Raw genomic sequence first — 17,199 nt, 5'->3', positions numbered from 1 at the left:
GTATAAATATGAAGAAGATCCGCAGAAGGGACTTGGAAAAGAGTTAAGAGCCTCGGACAGAAGATCACCAGGTTGATGGACCATATGGAATTGACGGAAAGGACTGGCAGAATCCGAGACCAGGGAGAAGAGACAGTGGAAGAAGATTGGAAAAAGTTTAAAGTTTATTTATAGAAATATTGCAAAATTAATGAGTGTTAGAAAAATGTTGCAATGAAAATACATGGCTTTAGTAGAAATGTTATAAGGAGTTAAACATAAATAAGTATTATAGTATTAATGGAAAATATGGTTAAAATAAGTTAAGAAAATTATATGACAGAAAATAGTGAAAGATGGAAAGGAATTGCTGAAATAATTATTAGAAGTAGAATACAAAAAGGGAGGTGAGAAGAGGTCGATGAAACGAGGGAATGAAAGATAGGGCATTGAAAGGGTATGATGTATGTTTTTAAATTGTTGTTGCTTTGTTTTATTTAGCCTAATGTGTTAATGTTGTGTATTGTTTATATATTTTATTGTATTGTATTTTTTTCTTTTTCTTTTTTTCTTTTTTCCTCCTTTTTTCTTCTTTTTTTCTTCTTTTTTGTAAGGTTTAAAAGTAATAAATATTTTTTTTTTTTTTAAAAAGATTAATTGTTTGAGAATGTGTACAGTTAAACCTTAAAGCAATTACCAAAGGAAGGAAGGAAGGAAGGAGGGGAGAATTAGTAGAACAAGAAATCATATTGATTTTAAAGAAATTTATTTCAATGTTTGTTTTTATTATCAATAACATTCCATTCCTGCCCTTCACAATAATATCCTAGGAGACCTTATAACAATCTTATCATACAAGCCTATATCTGTGACACTCTTCATCCAAATTAACCTTATTTTTCTCTCCCTCTTATTCTTTTATCTACAAAAGTTATTCATAATCATCATAAATCTTGAGACATGGTTCTATGGAGAAGCAATTGTTTATAATCTTCATGTTGTGCATTGATAATTTCCTATTTTTTATAAGTTTTTCTCTGATTTTTGAAACTAGGCAGTATATATACCAGTTTTTCAAGAGTGATTTGAATCACAAAATGGATCAGTCCTGTCTCTTGAGACTGTAAAAAGGAAGGAAAGAGTTATTTGCTGGTTGTTTCTCTGAATTTAGAAATCAGCATGGGCAGGCCATAGGACCTATCATAATAAATGAATGACTGCTGTTTCGTCTCTTGGCTAAATATCACTTGTTCCAGGTAGAACAATATGCTGTGCTTTCTTGTTTTCGAAACTGCTGGTTTTAACATTTTGAAAACTTCTTTTTTATTTTCTCTTTTTATTGGTACACAATGGATGTTTTATGTAACCTGCTTGGGGGTTCTGATGACTTAATGGGACATAGAATAAATAAACATGCAGTTGCCATTTGTAGCTCAAAATATCTCTATATTTTGTTTGGTTCTGAAGCTAACTTAAAGTTAGTCAAGTCCTTCCATTAGGAAAAGTGGTTTTGCCAGTTTTCTCTGCAAGCCTCTATTTTTCTTTCTTTCTTTAAAACACCTGCTGCTTTCTCTTCAGTTGAACAAGTATTCTAGGCATCTTCAATGCAATTCTGGGCTGCATCAATAGGAGTATAGCATCTAGATCAAGGGAAGTAATAGTGCCACTGTATTCTGCTCTGGTCAGACCTCACCTGGAGTACTGTGTCCAGTTCTGGGCACCACAGTTCAAGAAGGACACTGACAAACTGGAACGTGTCCAGAGGAGGGCAACCAAAATGGTCAAAGGCCTGGAAACGATGCCTTATGAGGAACGGCTAAGGGAGCTGGGCATGTTTAGCCTGGAGAAGAGGAGGTTAAGGGGTGATATGATAGCCATGTTCAAATATATAAAAGGATGTCACATAGAGGAGGGAGAAAGGTTGTTTTCTGCTGCTCCAGAGAAGCGGACACGGAGCAATGGATCCAAACTTCAAGAAAGAAGATTCCACCTAAACATTAGGAAGAACTTCCTGACAGTAAGAGCTGTTCGACAGTGGAATTTGCTGCCAAGGAGTGTGGTGGAGTCTCCTTCTTTGGAGGTCTTTAAGCAGAGGCTTGACAACCATATGTCAGGAGTGCTCTGATGGTGTTTCCTGCTTGGCAGGGGGTTGGACTTGATGGCCCTTGTGGTCTCTTCCAACTCTATGATTCTATGATTCTATGATTCTATGATTCTATGATTCTATGATTCTATGATTCTATGATTCTATGATTCTATGATTCAAGGTTTACCCACAAATTATCCACTTTTAGGTGTGTTTCATGGCTGCAGAGACTTTAAATGGGTTCTAACTGATGATCTGATTGATTGTTATAGCTAGCATCACCTGTAATCCTTTCTACCTTTCAATCTTGGCCCACTGGGGTTGGTGGGGAGATTAGGATGTGGTCAGCTGTGGGCTGCAGTGCAGCTTCTCAAACATTTTTTTCCTAGTAAACTCGGGGTCATTTTTTTTGTCCAAATTGTTGTCCTCTTCTAAATGCCAGTTGATGCACAAGATTTACTGTTATCTATGATGTGTTTATGGACTTAATTGCACTTGCAGCTGTATCCATAAACTTCATGTACCTTCTAAGTATGGTGTGCCTGAGAATTGCAGGTGTCCAACCAGTATACATTGCTATCTTATGAACAAGATCATCGTCAATGGCGTCAGGTATAGGTTGCATGCAATCAGGATTCTTCAGCTGTGACTTCAACTTATTGGCCAGAAACTCTGTTGCTGGCCACAAGTACCGAGTTAGCTCTGGTTTCTTGGGAAATAAAGTTTCCTGCAGGTATTCCAAAAATATCCTAAATGAAAAAAGTCCCTCTGCAAGGAGTTCCAGGCATGCTTCCTTTTCAAATGTAGAGGGGTAGCATTTACTTTCGCTATGGATCTCTGGGATAAGCAAATGTTCCTGAGGCAGATGACTCCAATCGGTATCACATGTGCCTCGCAGTTTACACAGCCTTTTATACAACTTGGTAGTCTTTTTTATTAGCCAGATAGCCAAAGGTAAGGCTTCAGGAGTGGCACCTAATTCTTTCTCAAAAGGCATGCTAGCAGTCTGAGCCTCAGCCATGATGAAAAGCAGGGCAGCAGTGGCAATGCAAAGAAGAACATTCATTGTCTTCTCTTCCGGCTTTACTCTTCCCTTTATCTCTCGCTTGTAGCTTTGTATCTTACGGCGCTGGCTGAGTGGATGTAGCAATTCCTTATGAGGCATGGATTTCAGTATTCACCCTACGAGGGCACCTGACAAAAATAGCATGGATAAAAATACAACAGTGAATATAAAGCAGAACAGAAATGACAACTAAAAGCGTTCCAACATAGGTCAAATACATTAGTCAGGGAGAATAAATAAGGTGTTTTTCTGTCTCTGAAGGGCGTATGCAGCCATCATGGCCATTGTTGGACCTACTACAGTGGTACCTCGGGTTAAGAACTTAATTCGTTCTGGAGGTCCATTCTTAACCTGAAACTGTTCTTAACCTGAGGTACCACTTCAGCTAATGGGGCCTCCCGCTGCCACCACACGATTTCTGTTCTCATCCCGAAGCAAATTTCTTAACCCGAGGTACTATTTCTGGGTTAGCAGAGTCTGTAACCTGAAGCGTCTGTAACCTGAAGCATCTGTAACCCGAGGTACCACTGTATTAGATAAAATAAAGCAACTGCCTCACGTAGCATATTTGAGAAGGGGCACTGTTTAGCTTGTCTCGGTCAGTACGATGCCTTGGGCCACCTCTAATCATTTATTGACTTATTCACCATGAGTAAGTCTAATCTTTTTCTAAATCCATCCCTGACCATTGCTATCACTAAACCTTTTATGACAAATTCTCCTGCGCACCTGGGACTTGGGACTAGTAGTTGCCTCAAAGCCAAAGTTGTATCAAAAGAATCTACCGAGCCTAGTGAAATCGAACTCACATTGTCACACAGATAATAGCCTCCACAAACTTATACAAGGTGCTAAGCCATAACTTTTGAAACAGCAAGTCTCCTTTTGCCTGGAAACAGATTCCTAGCTGGTGAAGCTGTTCTAGCAATGAGGTGTCGTGCTCCCCGTAACCAGCCCCTGTCAACGATCTGGCTGCAGGTCTTTGAACCAGTTGAAGTTTCTGAGCACCTTCCTAAGGCATTCCCCCATACAGCACATTACAATAATTCAAACGGGTTGTAGCGAAGGCATGTGTCACTTTGGGCAACTCATTCACCTCAAGGAACAGGCGGAATTGGTGCACTAGCCTTAACTGCAAATCCACTCCTATCCACTGCAGAAACCTAGACAGCCATGTTCAGGGCTGCAGCCAGGAGCATGCCCAGACCGTGAACCCGTGTCTTCAGAAGAGGTATCATTCCCTCTAGCATAGGCTGAATCCCCTTTCCCTGTTCTGTGTCCTGACTGAACAAAAGCACTTCTGAAAGGAGCATTCTGCTGATTCTATTTCCCGCTTCAAGGGAAAGGATATTCGCTTCCAACCTGAGCTAGCATACTCACATTCCCAAAAAGAAAGGAAAAGATGTCTCTGATGGTCACAAAGGGTGTTTTCAGCTTTATCAAATAAGATTCTGGAAGCTTTTGTTGGGTTTCCTTTTTATAGGCTACTTCGTGCATTTAATTGTAGTATTTCATCCTACACACACCCCTCCATTTTTCTGTTAACTGAATCCAACTTTAATAATTTCAGGAACATTCCACTCCTGTGGGTTGTTGCTTGCCTTGTTGTTCCTTGACACACCTCACTTACTTGATAGCCTCTATCTCCCACCAATATGCCAGATCACAGAAACCATCCTCTTTCAACTTTATTTAAACTATCAGCTCTCATTAATTGGGTTCGGTTCAAATTCTACCCTCACACCCACAACCAGCTTTCTATCTATATTTGGAACAGACGGATGTCCCCCATCCACCCACCCAAGGTGGTGCAGCTTTCAAAAACAGAAGGCGCCTGCTGGTAGCAGGCAATCCCAGCCACAGAGGGCACTATGACTTCTAACGACAAAGACATATCCAAGAGTACCTGCAAGCTACACACTTCAGAAGGAGTGCAACCTTATCCCAAACAGAGAACTTGCCTATCTCCCGAATAAAGGAATCACCCAAATAGCCTCCATCTTCCCAGTATTCAAGTACAGTTTACTCACTCTCATGTAGTCCTCTGTTGCATTCAGACACAAATTCAGAGCCTTCACAGCTCCTCCTGGTTCAGGTGTTGTGGAGAATTAGAGTTGTGTGTCATCAGCTTACTGGTAAGGGCAGCTAATGCTGTGGGAGATGGAATCAGAATTCAAAACGACCGTTATCAGATTGGAGAAGTAAAAACTCCAAGCTAAAAAAATGAATTTCACTAGGGACCAATGTAAGGTTCTGCACTTAGGCAGGAAGAACCAGGTGCACAAATATAAGATGGGGGACACCTGGCTTGCTAGCAGTAGATGTGAAAGGGATCTCGGGGTCTTGCTGGACCACAAGCTTAGCATGACTCAACAGCAGAAAAGGCCAATGCTATTCTAGGCTACATCAATACAATACAATTTGTTGTTGTTTAGTCCTTTAGTCGTGTCTGACTCTTCGTGACCCCATGGACCAGAGCATGCCAGGCACTCCTGTCTTCCACTGCCTCCCGCAGTTTGGTAAAACTCATGTTAGTGGCTTCGAGAATACTGTCCAACCATCTTGTCCTCTGTCACCCCCTTCTCCTTGTGCCCCCAATCTTTCCCAACACCAGAGTCTTTTCCAGGGAGTCTTCTCTTCTCCTGAGGTGGCCAAAGTATTGGAGCCTCAGCTTCAGGATCTGTCCTTCCAGTGAGCACTCAGGGCTGATTTTCTTAAGAATGGCAGACTTCCGGTTAGTGCCAGCGCTAGATGGCGGATCTCACCCGGAGCTCCGGGAGAGATCTGCTTCGTGGGTTCGGGTCCTGTCAGCTACGGCGGAGCGGGGACCCTCAAAAATCACAGGCACATTGCCTGTGAACCGGAGACTCGGCGGGCACCTTTGCGCCCCCCCGACGCTGTGAAATAGCCTTTTTAAAGGCTGCGGATCAGCGGAGGGGTTTTGGAGCGGTGCTGAGAGTCGTCTTCACCCAGCCTGCGAAGCGAAGCCGCGTCGCCATTAGCGGAGAGCGCTGATTTCTTCCGGTGAAATTGGATTAAAAGAACAACTACCCATGAGTAGGATTGACCGCTAAAATATAATTGGACACTAAAAGTAAAGAAATTGGGCACCGAGACGGACAAGCACTAAAAAGGAAGTCTGCTTTCCGTTCTGTAGCAAGATCAAAGCGAAAGGCACTCTAGCTGTAACTGCTTGAGAGGAAATTTGTGGGAATTAAGAAATCCACCACCAAAGCAAAGAACTCCCTCCCCGAAGGCAGGAGGGGGGGGGAGAAGATTTTAAAGTGTTTCCCTGCCAATTTAAAAGAACTGAGTTAAGTACCGCTGCTCTTATACCTGGGATCGGACTGCCGGAGAAAAGGAACCGGCTAAGGACTGTTGCTATAAGAAGGTTAAAAAGTATCTTTAATTGACTTTGGCTACTCCCAACTTGAAACATTTATTTTGTTGCATTGTAAAGTTACTTACAGGACATTATTGATTGGGATCCCCTAGAAAGAGAAAAGAATAATTGGAAGGGACTAGGAAAACTTTTGTTTATTTTTTGAAGAGTGTGGGACTATTTTGAGAAGTAAAGAATTGACTCTACGCCCTCTAGAGGACTTACAAATTGTTTCAGCAACAAGTGGAGTTTAAAATCTGAGAACTTTTGTTTGATAGCTCAAGAGTGTGGGAATGACCTTGACTAAAAGACTTTGTTATGGCAGATGGTAAAGAGAAAGGGGATTCACAAGAAACAACCTTGAGATCTGGCAGACAATACAAAATTGACCCCTCCATGCAAAGAAGGGCTTCTGTAACAGGAGCCTCTGGAACTACAGTTGTCGCAAAGGCAAAAGTGAAAACAATGTCTACAGAAGAATCATTTGCTAAGGTACTGGAGAAGATAAATGACTCTTTGGAGGAACTAAAAAAGCAAGGCGCAGAAACTAAAGTACAAGTTGCTGAAACAAATAAAAAAATTGAAGAAATCTCTGGGAAAATTGACTTAAATACAAAAAGTATAACTGACCTTGGGAACAAAGTGAACTCAAATGCAGAAGCAATTGGGAAATTATTGGAAGATTCATCTACAACACAAAAGATAGCCGAGGAAGCTAAGGAAATAGCAACTGCTGCGGAGGAAAAATTTCCACCAGTTTACAAGAAACTAGATGAGTATGAGCTGGCACTCTCTATGCAGGATATGCAACGTAAGGAGAGGAATCTAAGGATTAGACTTTTGCCGGAAAAGGAAGGAGACAACCTGGTGGACTATTTGACAAAAGAATTTTCTGATTTTTGGAAGCAGGAGTCGGAGAAAGAAGATTTCAAGATAGAAAGTGCATTTAGATTGGGAACAAGGCAGAGGAGGAATCGACCCAGAGATTGTCTTATAACTCTAAGATCAAAGGAGGAGCGAGATAAAATATTGAACCTGCATTACCAAACAACCCTTCGAATTGAAGACTTTCATATTGAGATCTTCAAAGACATTCCTAAGAGTATTTTGGACGCAAGAGGACACTATAAGGACCTGGTGATATTGCTGAAAAGGAACTACATACCATTCAGGTGGGAGTTTCCCCAAGGCTTGTCTTTTAAATATAAGGGGAAGAAGAGAAGAATAAAGACTGTGAGTGATAAAGACAAGTTCCTGGGAGAACACGAAGAAGACCTACAGAAAGAGACATTTCCAGGACAAGGGCATCCATCACTGGACACGGACACGGTACCACCGACAGACGAGGAACAAAAACAGGGAGCTGTAGGAGGAAGGAGTAAATAATCCCATCATGGCTCTGCAACTTCTAACCTGGAATTGTAACGGTTTGAACATTCCCAGAAAGAGAAAAAATATATTTCACGCTTTAAAGAAAGACCAATTGGACTTGATTTGTCTACAAGAGACTCATGTGACAAGAGCACATAGAAAATTATTAATAAACAAAAGATTGGGACAGGAATTTATATCTTCAGACAGAGTAAAAAAGAGAGGAGTGGTGATCTATGCAAAAGAAAAGTTGCAACCGAAACAAATTTTTAAAGATGATCAAGGAAGATATTTGGCAATTGAAATTCAATCCCAAGGAGAGAAGTATCTGATAGTGGGAATCTATGCACCAAATGAAGGGAAAGCTGAATTTTTTAAGAAGTTGCATGAAATTTTGATGGACCATATGGATTACAACTTAATTTTGATGGGAGATATGAATGGAGTAGTTTCAACAAATATGGACAAAGCACAAAGACAGGTAATAACAAAAGATGGAAGACTACCAAAGACTTTTTTCGAAATGACTGACAATATGGACTTGATTGACATTTGGAGAACAAAACACCCATTAGAAAGAGAGGGAACCTTCTTTTCTGAAGCCAAAATGACATGGACAAGGATTGACCAAATTTGGGTGACTAGCAGTATGGCGCCGAACATAAAGAAAGTAGAAATCTGCCCAAAAACTTTCTCCGACCACAATGCAGTAAAGATGGTGATGAGGCAAACAACAACTGGTTCCTTCAGATGGAGAATGAATGACACCTTATTCAGAGATGAGGAGATTTGCAAGAAGGCCCAAAAAACTTTGAAAGACTACTTTGAAATCAACTTAAGGTCTAAAGTAGAAAAAAGAATAGTATGGGACGCAAGCAAAGCCGTGATGAGAGGGTTTTTGATTCAGCAAAATACATTAAAGAAAAGAAAGCAAAACGAGAGGAAGGAGAGAATTTTGGAAAAGATAAAAGAAGGGGAAAAACAATTAAGATCGAAGCCAAAATCCCAAGAGATTTTAAGAGAAATTAAATTTCATCAAACACAATATATGGAACTGATGAATCAAGAATTAGAGTGGAAAATTAAACAAATGAGACAAAAGACTTTTGAATCTGCTGATAAATGTGGTAAGTTATTGGCTTGGCAAATAAAGAAGAGACAAAAACTCAACACGGTAACAAATATAGAGGTGGAAGGAAAGAATATAAGCAACCCAGCGGAAATTAGGAACTGTTTTCAGAACTACTTTAGACAACTCTACACACAAGGGCCGCAGAAAGAAATGGATATACAACAATTCCTCGAGAAAAATGGGCTGAAAAAGGTTTCGCAGGAAAGTAAAACAATTTTGAACCAGGAGATATCAGCACAAGAAATAGAAGATGCCATTCAAGGCATGACGCTGGGCAAATCCCCCGGGCCGGATGGACTGACTCCTAAATATTATAAAGTTTTGAAGGAAGGACTGATACAACCTTTGAAGGAAGTCTGTAATGAGATTATGGAGGGGAGAAGGGCACCTGATACGTGGAGTGAGGCCTATATCACACTTATACCAAAGACAGAGACTGAAAAGACTCAACTTAAAAACTACCGACCCATCTCATTATTGAATGTGGATTATAAAATCTTTGCTGATATTTTAGCAAAGAGACTGAAAAGAGTTTTGATGGAGGAGATTCATGGGGACCAAGCGGGCTTTCTCCCGAAAAGGCATTTGTCGGACAATGTAAGGAATATAATTGACATTTTGGAAAAGTTGGAAGTGAATATAAACACTAAGGCGGTTTTGATTTTTGTGGACGCCGAGAAAGCCTTTGATAACATTTCTTGGAGTTTTATGTTGAAGAACCTCCGGGGGATGGGGGTAGGCCAAGGGTTTGAGAATGGTATAGGTGCAATATACTCTGAACAGAAAGCGAAATTAATTGTAAATAATGTGGTTACAGAAGAGTTCAAGATTGAAAAAGGGACACGTCAGGGGTGCCCTATCTTCCCACTACTTTTTATATCGGTCCTGGAGGTTTTGCTTAATATGATTAGGAGGGACCAGTTGGTTAAAAGGATTCAGGTCAGAGCTAAACAATATAAATTGAGAGCATTTGCAGATGATTTAGTACTTACATTGCAAGAGCCAGAAGCTAGCACGAAAAGAGTTTTGGAAATAATTCAAGAGTTTGGTCAAATGGCAGGATTTAAATTGAATAAGTCAAAGACAAAGGTTTTGGAGAAAAATTTGACACAGGTAGAAAAAGAAAGGTTTCAGAACGAGACAGGGTTGACTGTGGTTAAAAAAGTGAAATATCTGGGTATAAATATGACAGCTAAAAATGTGAATCTGTTTAAAGATAATTATGAAAAAACTTGGAGAGAAGTGAAAAAAGATTTGGAGATTTGGTCCAATTTAAAGCTTTCCTTGTTAGTCTGAATTGCAGTTATAAAAATGAATGTATTGCCAAGAATGTTGTTTTTGTTCCAAGCATTGCAAATAATGGATAAAATGGATTGTTTCAAGAAGTGGCAAAAAGACATATCTAAATTTGTCTGGCAGGGCAAAAAGCCCAGAATTAAATTTAAGATATTAACGGATTCAAAGGAAAGAGGGGGGTTTGCCCTGCCAGACTTTAAATTGTACTATGAAGCGGCAGCTTTCTGCTGGCTGAAAGAATGGCTGCTTCTTGAAAACACAGACATTTTGGATTTGGAAGGTTTTAACAATATTTTTGGGTGGCATGCATATTTGTGGTATGACAAGGTTAAAGCACACAAAAGTTTTAAAAATCATATTGTCAGAAAAGCACTATTAAATGTCTGGGTTAGATATAAAGACTTGCTGGAAAATAAAACTCCAAGGTGGCTGTCGCCAATGGAAGCTAAGGCAGTTAAAAAGTTAAATATGGAGTCCAAGTGGCCAAGATACTGGGAAATTTTGGAAAAGGAAGGGGACAAACTGAGATTGCAGAGCTTTGAGAAATTAAAAGGGAAGGTGAGAGACTGGTTGCACTATCATCAAATAAATGAAGCGTTTAAACTGGACAGTAAAATTGGCTTCCAGGTGGAAAAATCAAAATTGGAGACAGAACTGTTAGAACCCAGTACTAAGAATTTGTCAAAAATGTACAATTTGCTGCTGAAATGGAATACACAAGATGAAACGGTTAAATCGGCCATGATTAAATGGGCTCAGGACATTGGTCATAATATTTTGTTTGCTGATTGGGAAAAGTTGTGGACCACTGGGATGAAATTTACGGCATGTAATGCCTTAAGAGAAAATATTATGAAAATGATATATAGGTGGTACATAACCCCAGTCAAGCTTGCAAAGATTTACCATTTGCCTGACAATAAATGTTGGAAATGTAAAGAAACTGAAGGTACATTTTTTCATCTTTGGTGGACTTGCCCGAAGATTAAGGCATTCTGGGAAATGATCTATAATGAACTTAAAAAGGTATTTAAATATACTTTCTCCAAGAAACCAGAGGCCTTTCTCTTGGGTATTGTCGGCCAAGGGGTGTTAAAGACGGATATAACTTTCTTTATGTATGCTACAACAGCAGCTAGAATACTCATTGCGAAGTACTGGAAGATGCAAGAGCTACCCACACTGGAAGAATGGCAGATGAAGGTGATAGACTACATGGGCTTGGCAGAAATGACGAGCAGAATCCGAAACCAGGGAAGAGAAGCAGCGCAAGAAGAATGGAAAAAATTCAAGGACTATTTAAAGAAATATTACAAAGTTAATGAAAGTTAGAATGATGTTGGACTGGAAAGTAAATGGTTACTATTAGCAATGGTTAAGACAAGGAGAATAAGGAAGATTAGTTTAAATCTAAATTAAAATAAGGGAAGATTTGCTGAGTAATCGATAAGAATTTGGAATACAGAAAAGGGAGGCCTGAGGAAGTCGGGGAAGAAAGGTACAAGAAATTAGGATATGAAATGGTACATGTTTTTTGTTTTGTTTTTGTCTTTGTATGTTTATGTATGTTATGTTTATATGGAAAAAATTCTCGAATAAAAATATTTAAAAAAAAAAAAAAGATTTTCTTAAGAATGGATAGCTTTGATCTTCTTGCAGTCCATGGGACTCTCCAGCACCATAATTCAAAAGCATCAATTCTTTGGCAATCAGCCTTCTTTATGGTCCAGCTCTCACTTCCACACATCACTCCTGAGAAGGATGTTGACAAGCTCGAACATGTTCAGAGTGGTCAACCAAGGGTGGGCAACCAAGATGATCAAGGGTATGGAAGGAGTTGGGTGTGTTTGAATGAGTTTAGCCTAGAAAAGAGGAGATTGAGAAGAGATATGATAGCCATCTTCAAAAATCATAAGGGCTGTCACATGGAAGAGGGAACAAGCTTGTTTTCTCCTGCTTTGGAGGGTAGGACACGAACCAATGGCTTCAAGTTACAAGAAAGGAGATTCCAACTAAAAATATGGAAAAACTTTCTGACAGTAAGAGCTGTTCAACAGTGAAACAATCTCCCTCAGGAGGTTGTGGACTCTCCTTCCTTGGAATGTTTAAAGCAGTGGTTGGGTGCTTTAGTTGAGATTCCTGAATTGCAGGGGGTTGGACTAGATGACCCTCAGGGTTACCGTCCAACTCTGCAATTCTATGATTCTATGATCCTTCTTAAATTGTGGTGCCCAGAACTGGACACAATACGCCAAGTGTGGTCTCACTAAGGCATAACAGAGCAGTATTACTCCTTCCCTGTGATCTGGACATTATACTTCTGCTGGTACAGCCTAGAATAGCATTATCTTGGTTTTTTGCTGCTGCATCACACTTTTGACTCATGTTTAGGTTGTGGTCCACCAAGACCCCTAGATCCTTTTCACATGTACTGCTAGTAAGCCAGGTGTCCCCCATTGTTGATAATAGTAATTAGAGAACTGCTTTTGGGGTTTTTTGTGTGGAAAGGAAAAGAAGTGAACTTGAAACGTATGGGTGTAAAATTGCTCAGTTGAAAATAGAACACTCAGATGTCCTATTAGAATGAATGTTTTAAATGATTTCTTTTATGTAAATGACAGGTGGAAAACCAAAAGTCCTGTTTACCTTTCTTTCTTGCTTGCTTGCTTGCTTGCTTGCTTTCTTCCCCCATGTTGCTTACATTCCTTCTTTTTATCTTGTTCCTTATTTCTATTTTCTTTTCTCTTCCATTGCTGGCTTCTGTTTTGGATTAACATGAAGGTGGTAAAGGGATGGAAGGAAAGCCCCTGGGTGCATTTTCTTTTCTCTCTTTCTTCATTTTGGTTTTTATCTAGATTAGTTCATTTTATTGTATTGTATTACAAAAAAGTTTTAATAAAAGCTTATTAAAGTAAATAAATTAAGTAGTCCTGCCATTACAATGTCCATTTTATTGCTATTTCTGTTTTGTTTTTTGTTTTTTTACAGAATTTTACAGAATCATGGACAAAAAGATCCATTAACCTTTGTGTGTTCCTTATGGACTACGCTTTGAAGGCCCTTACAAAAACCTACATTTTAGTCAGCGCTTTCCACTTTCCCTCCTCTGCCCTTTGTTTTTGGTCATGCATAATATTTCGTTTTTCAAACTGCACTTTTGGAAGGTGGGTTGGAGAAGACGTTTTTGAACTAACTACAGGCAAGAAGCTGGAATCTTGTAAATATTCTTAGCTTTAACATTCATATTCCATACTTTCTCCCAGAAAGCAGCTATTAATGCCAGTTCATAGTCATCTTTGTTATGTAAGTACCTTCTGCTTGTAACATTCTGCGCAGTGACAAAACAAGCATTCTTTTGTCCTAGAAATTCTTGCTGGTTCTAAATGTTAGAGGGAATTCTGCCATATGCAATCAGCAGACTTTCCACTTATTAATGCCTGCTCTTCCTTATGAAACCTGTAGTTTCTTGTTTCTAACATCCTGCTTTTTCATCTTGCTTGTAAGTGATTAACATGATCCATGCATCTGGGTGATTAATTGTTTGAGAATGTGTACAGTTAAACCTTAAAGCAATTACCAAAGGAAGGAAGGAAGGAAGGAAGGAAGGAAGGAAGGAAGGAAGGAAGGAAGGAAGGGAGAATTAGTAGAACAAGAAATCACATTGATTTTAAAGAAATTTATTTCAATGTTTGTTTTTATTATCAATAACATTTCATTCCTGCCCATCACAATAATATCCTAGGAGACATTATAACAATCTTATCATACAAGCCTATACCTGTGACACTCTTCATCCAAATTAACCTTATTTTTCTCTCCCTCTTATACTTTTACCTACAAAAGTTATTCATAATCATCATAAATCTTGAGACATGGTTCTGTGGAGAAGCAATTGTTTATAATCTTCATGTTGTGCATTGATAATTTCCTATTTTTTATAAGTTTTTCTCTGATTTTTGAAACTAGGCAGTATATATACCAGTTTTTCAAGAGTGATTTGAATCACAAAATGGATCAGTCCTGTCTCTTGAGACTGTAAAAAGGAAGGAAATAGTTATTTGCTGGTTGTTTCTCTAAATTTAGAAATCAGCATGGGCAGGCCATAGGACCTATCATAATAAATGAATGACTGCTGTTTCGTCTCTTGGCTAAATATCACCTGTTCCAGGTAGAACAATATGCTGTGCTTTCTTGTTTTCGAAACTGCTGGTTTTAACATTTTGAAAACTTCTTTTGAATTTCTCTTTTTATTGGTACACAATGGATGTTTTATGTAACCTGCTTGGGGGTTCTGATGACTTAATGGGACATAGAATAAATAAACATGCAGTTGCCATTTGTAGCTCAAGTATAACTATATTTCTATATTTTGTTTGGTTCTGAAGCTAACTTAAAGTTACTCAAGTGCTTCCATTAGGAAGCACTGGAAAAGCAGTTTTGCCAGTTTTCTCTGCGAGCCTCTATTTTTCTTTCTTTCCAATGACTGAAGTTTGCATTCAAAGCACTTTAAACACCCGCTGCTTTCTCTTCAGTTGAGCAAGTATTCTAGGCATCTTCAAGGTTTTCTCCACAAATTATCCACTTTTAGGTGTGTTTTATGGCTGCAGAGACTTTAAATGGGTTCTAACTGATGATCTGATTGATTGTTATACCTGTACTCCTTTCCAACTCTCAATCTTGGCCCACTGGGGAGATTAGGATGTGGTCAGCTGTGGGCTGCAGTGCGGCTTCTCAAACATTTATTTCTTGGTAAACTCAAGGTCATTTTTTTTGTCCAAATGGTTGTCCTCTTCTAAATGCCAGTTGATGCACATGATTTACTGTTATCTATGATGTGTTTATGGACCGAATTGCACTTGCAGCTGTATCCATAAACTTCAGGTACCTTCTAAGTATGGTGTGCCTGAGAATTGCAGGTGTCCAACCAGTATACATTGCTATCTTATGAACAAGATCATCGTCAACGGCGTCAGGTATAGGTTTCATGCCGTCAGGATTCTTCAGCTGTGACTTCAAGTTATTGGCCAGAAACTCTGTTGCTGGCCACAAGTACCGAGTTAGCTCTGGTTTCTTGGGAAATAAAGTTTCCTGCAGGTATTCCAAAAATATCCTAAATGAAAAAAGGCCCTCTGCAAGGAGTTGCAGGCATGCTTCCTTTTCAAATGTAGAGGGGGAGCATTTACTTTCGCTAGGGATCTCTGGGATAAGCAAATGTTCCTGAGGCAGATGACTCCAATCGGTATCACATGTGCCTCGCAGATTACACAGCGTTTTATACAACTTGGTAGTCTTTTTTATTAGCCAGGTAGCCAAAGGCAAGGCTTCAGGAGTGGCACCTAATTCTTTCTCAAAAGGCATGCTAGCAGTCTGAGCCTCAGCCATGATGAAAAGCATGGCAGCAGTGGCAGTGCAAAGAAGAACATTCATTGTCTTCTCTTCCGGCTTTACTCTTCCCTTTATCTCTTGCTTGTAGTTTTGTGTCTAACGGTGCTGGCTGGCTGGATGTAGCAATTCCTTATGAGGCAAGGATTTCAGTATTCACCCTACGAGGGCACCTGTCAGAAATAACATGGATAAAAATACAACAGTGAATATTAAGCAGAACAGAAATGACAACTAAAAGCAGGAGAATAAATAAGGTGTTTTTCTGTCTCTGGAGGGCGTATGCAGCCATCATGGCCATTGTTGGAGCTACTACAGTGGTACCTCGGGTTAAGAACTTAATTCGTTCTGGAGGTCCATTCTTAACCTGAAACTGTTCTTAACCTGAGGTACCACTTCAGCTAATGGGGCCTCCCGCTGCCACCACAAGATTTCTGTTCTCATCCCGAAGCAAAGTTCTTAACCCGAGGTCCTATTTCTGGGTTAGCGGAGTCTGTAACTTGAAGCGTCTGTAACCTGAAGCATCTGTAACCTGAGGTACCACTGTATTAGATAAAATAAAGCAACTGCCTCAGGTAGCATATTTGAGAGGGACACTGTTTAGCTTGTCTCGGTCAGTACAATGCCTTGGGCCACCTCTAATCATTTATTGACTTATTCACCATGAGTAAGTCTAATCTTTTTCTAAATCCATCCCTGACCATTGCTATCACTAAACCTTTTATGACAAATTCTCCTGCGCACCTGGGACTTGGGAATAGTAGTTGCCTCAAAGCCAAAGTTACATCAAAAGAATCTACCGAGCCTAGTGAAATCGAACTCACATTGTTACATAGATATTAGCCTCCACAAACTTATACAAGGTGCTAAGCCATAACTTTTGAAACAGCAAGTCTCCTTTTGCCTGGAAACAGATTGCTAGCCGGTGAAGCTGTTCTAGCAATGAGGTGTCGTGCTCCCCATAACCAGGCCCTGTCAACGGTCTGGCTGCAGGTCTTTGAACCAGTTGAAGTTTCTGAGCACCTTCCTAAGGCATTCCCCCATACAGCACATTACAATAATTCAAACGGGTTGTAGCGAAGGCATGTGTCACTTTGGGCAACTCATTCACCTCAAGGAACAGGCGGAATTGGTGCACTAGCCTTAACCTCAAATCCACTCCTATCCACTGCAGAAACCTAGACAGCCATGTTCAGGGCTGCAGCCAGGAGCATGCCCAGACCATGAACCCGTGTCTTCAGGAGAGGTACCATTCCCTCTAGCATAGGCTGAATCCCCTTTCCCTTTTCTGTGTCCTGACTGAACAAAAGCACTTCTGAAAGGAGCATTCTGCTGATTCTATTTCCCGCTTCAAGGGAAAGGATATTCACTTCCAACCTGAGCTAGCATACTCACATTCCCAAAAAGAAAGGAAAAGATGTCTCTGATGGTCACAAAAGGTGTTTTCAGCTTTATCAAATAAGATTCTGGAAGCTTTTGTTAGATTTCCTTTTTATAGGCTACTT

The 17,199-nt window shown here is 39.9% G+C and overlaps 2 long non-coding RNA genes across 2 annotated transcripts; both read right to left on the bottom strand.

The window, feature by feature from the left end:
- Nucleotides 1-728: 728 nt before the first annotated feature.
- Nucleotides 729-4,572, bottom strand: LOC310758836. Its single transcript, XR_014545986.1, has 3 exons — nt 4,512-4,572; nt 2,257-3,259; nt 729-1,596 (listed from the first exon to the last, which is right to left on the bottom strand). It is a non-coding gene; the product is annotated as an uncharacterized lncRNA (long non-coding RNA).
- Nucleotides 4,573-13,973: 9,401 nt separating this feature from the next.
- LOC310758800 lies at nt 13,974-17,184 on the bottom strand. Its single transcript, XR_014545921.1, has 2 exons — nt 17,090-17,184; nt 13,974-15,867 (listed from the first exon to the last, which is right to left on the bottom strand). It is a non-coding gene; the product is annotated as an uncharacterized lncRNA (long non-coding RNA).
- Between the last annotated feature and the right edge of the window lie 15 nt (nt 17,185-17,199).

This window comes from Podarcis filfolensis (genome assembly GCF_964270895.1).
Source record: "Podarcis filfolensis genome assembly, chromosome: 3".
Classification (NCBI taxonomy): Eukaryota; Metazoa; Chordata; class Lepidosauria; order Squamata; family Lacertidae; genus Podarcis; species Podarcis filfolensis.
The sequence above is the reverse complement of the archived record's forward strand: the minus strand, read 5'-3'. Positions and strand labels throughout refer to the sequence as shown.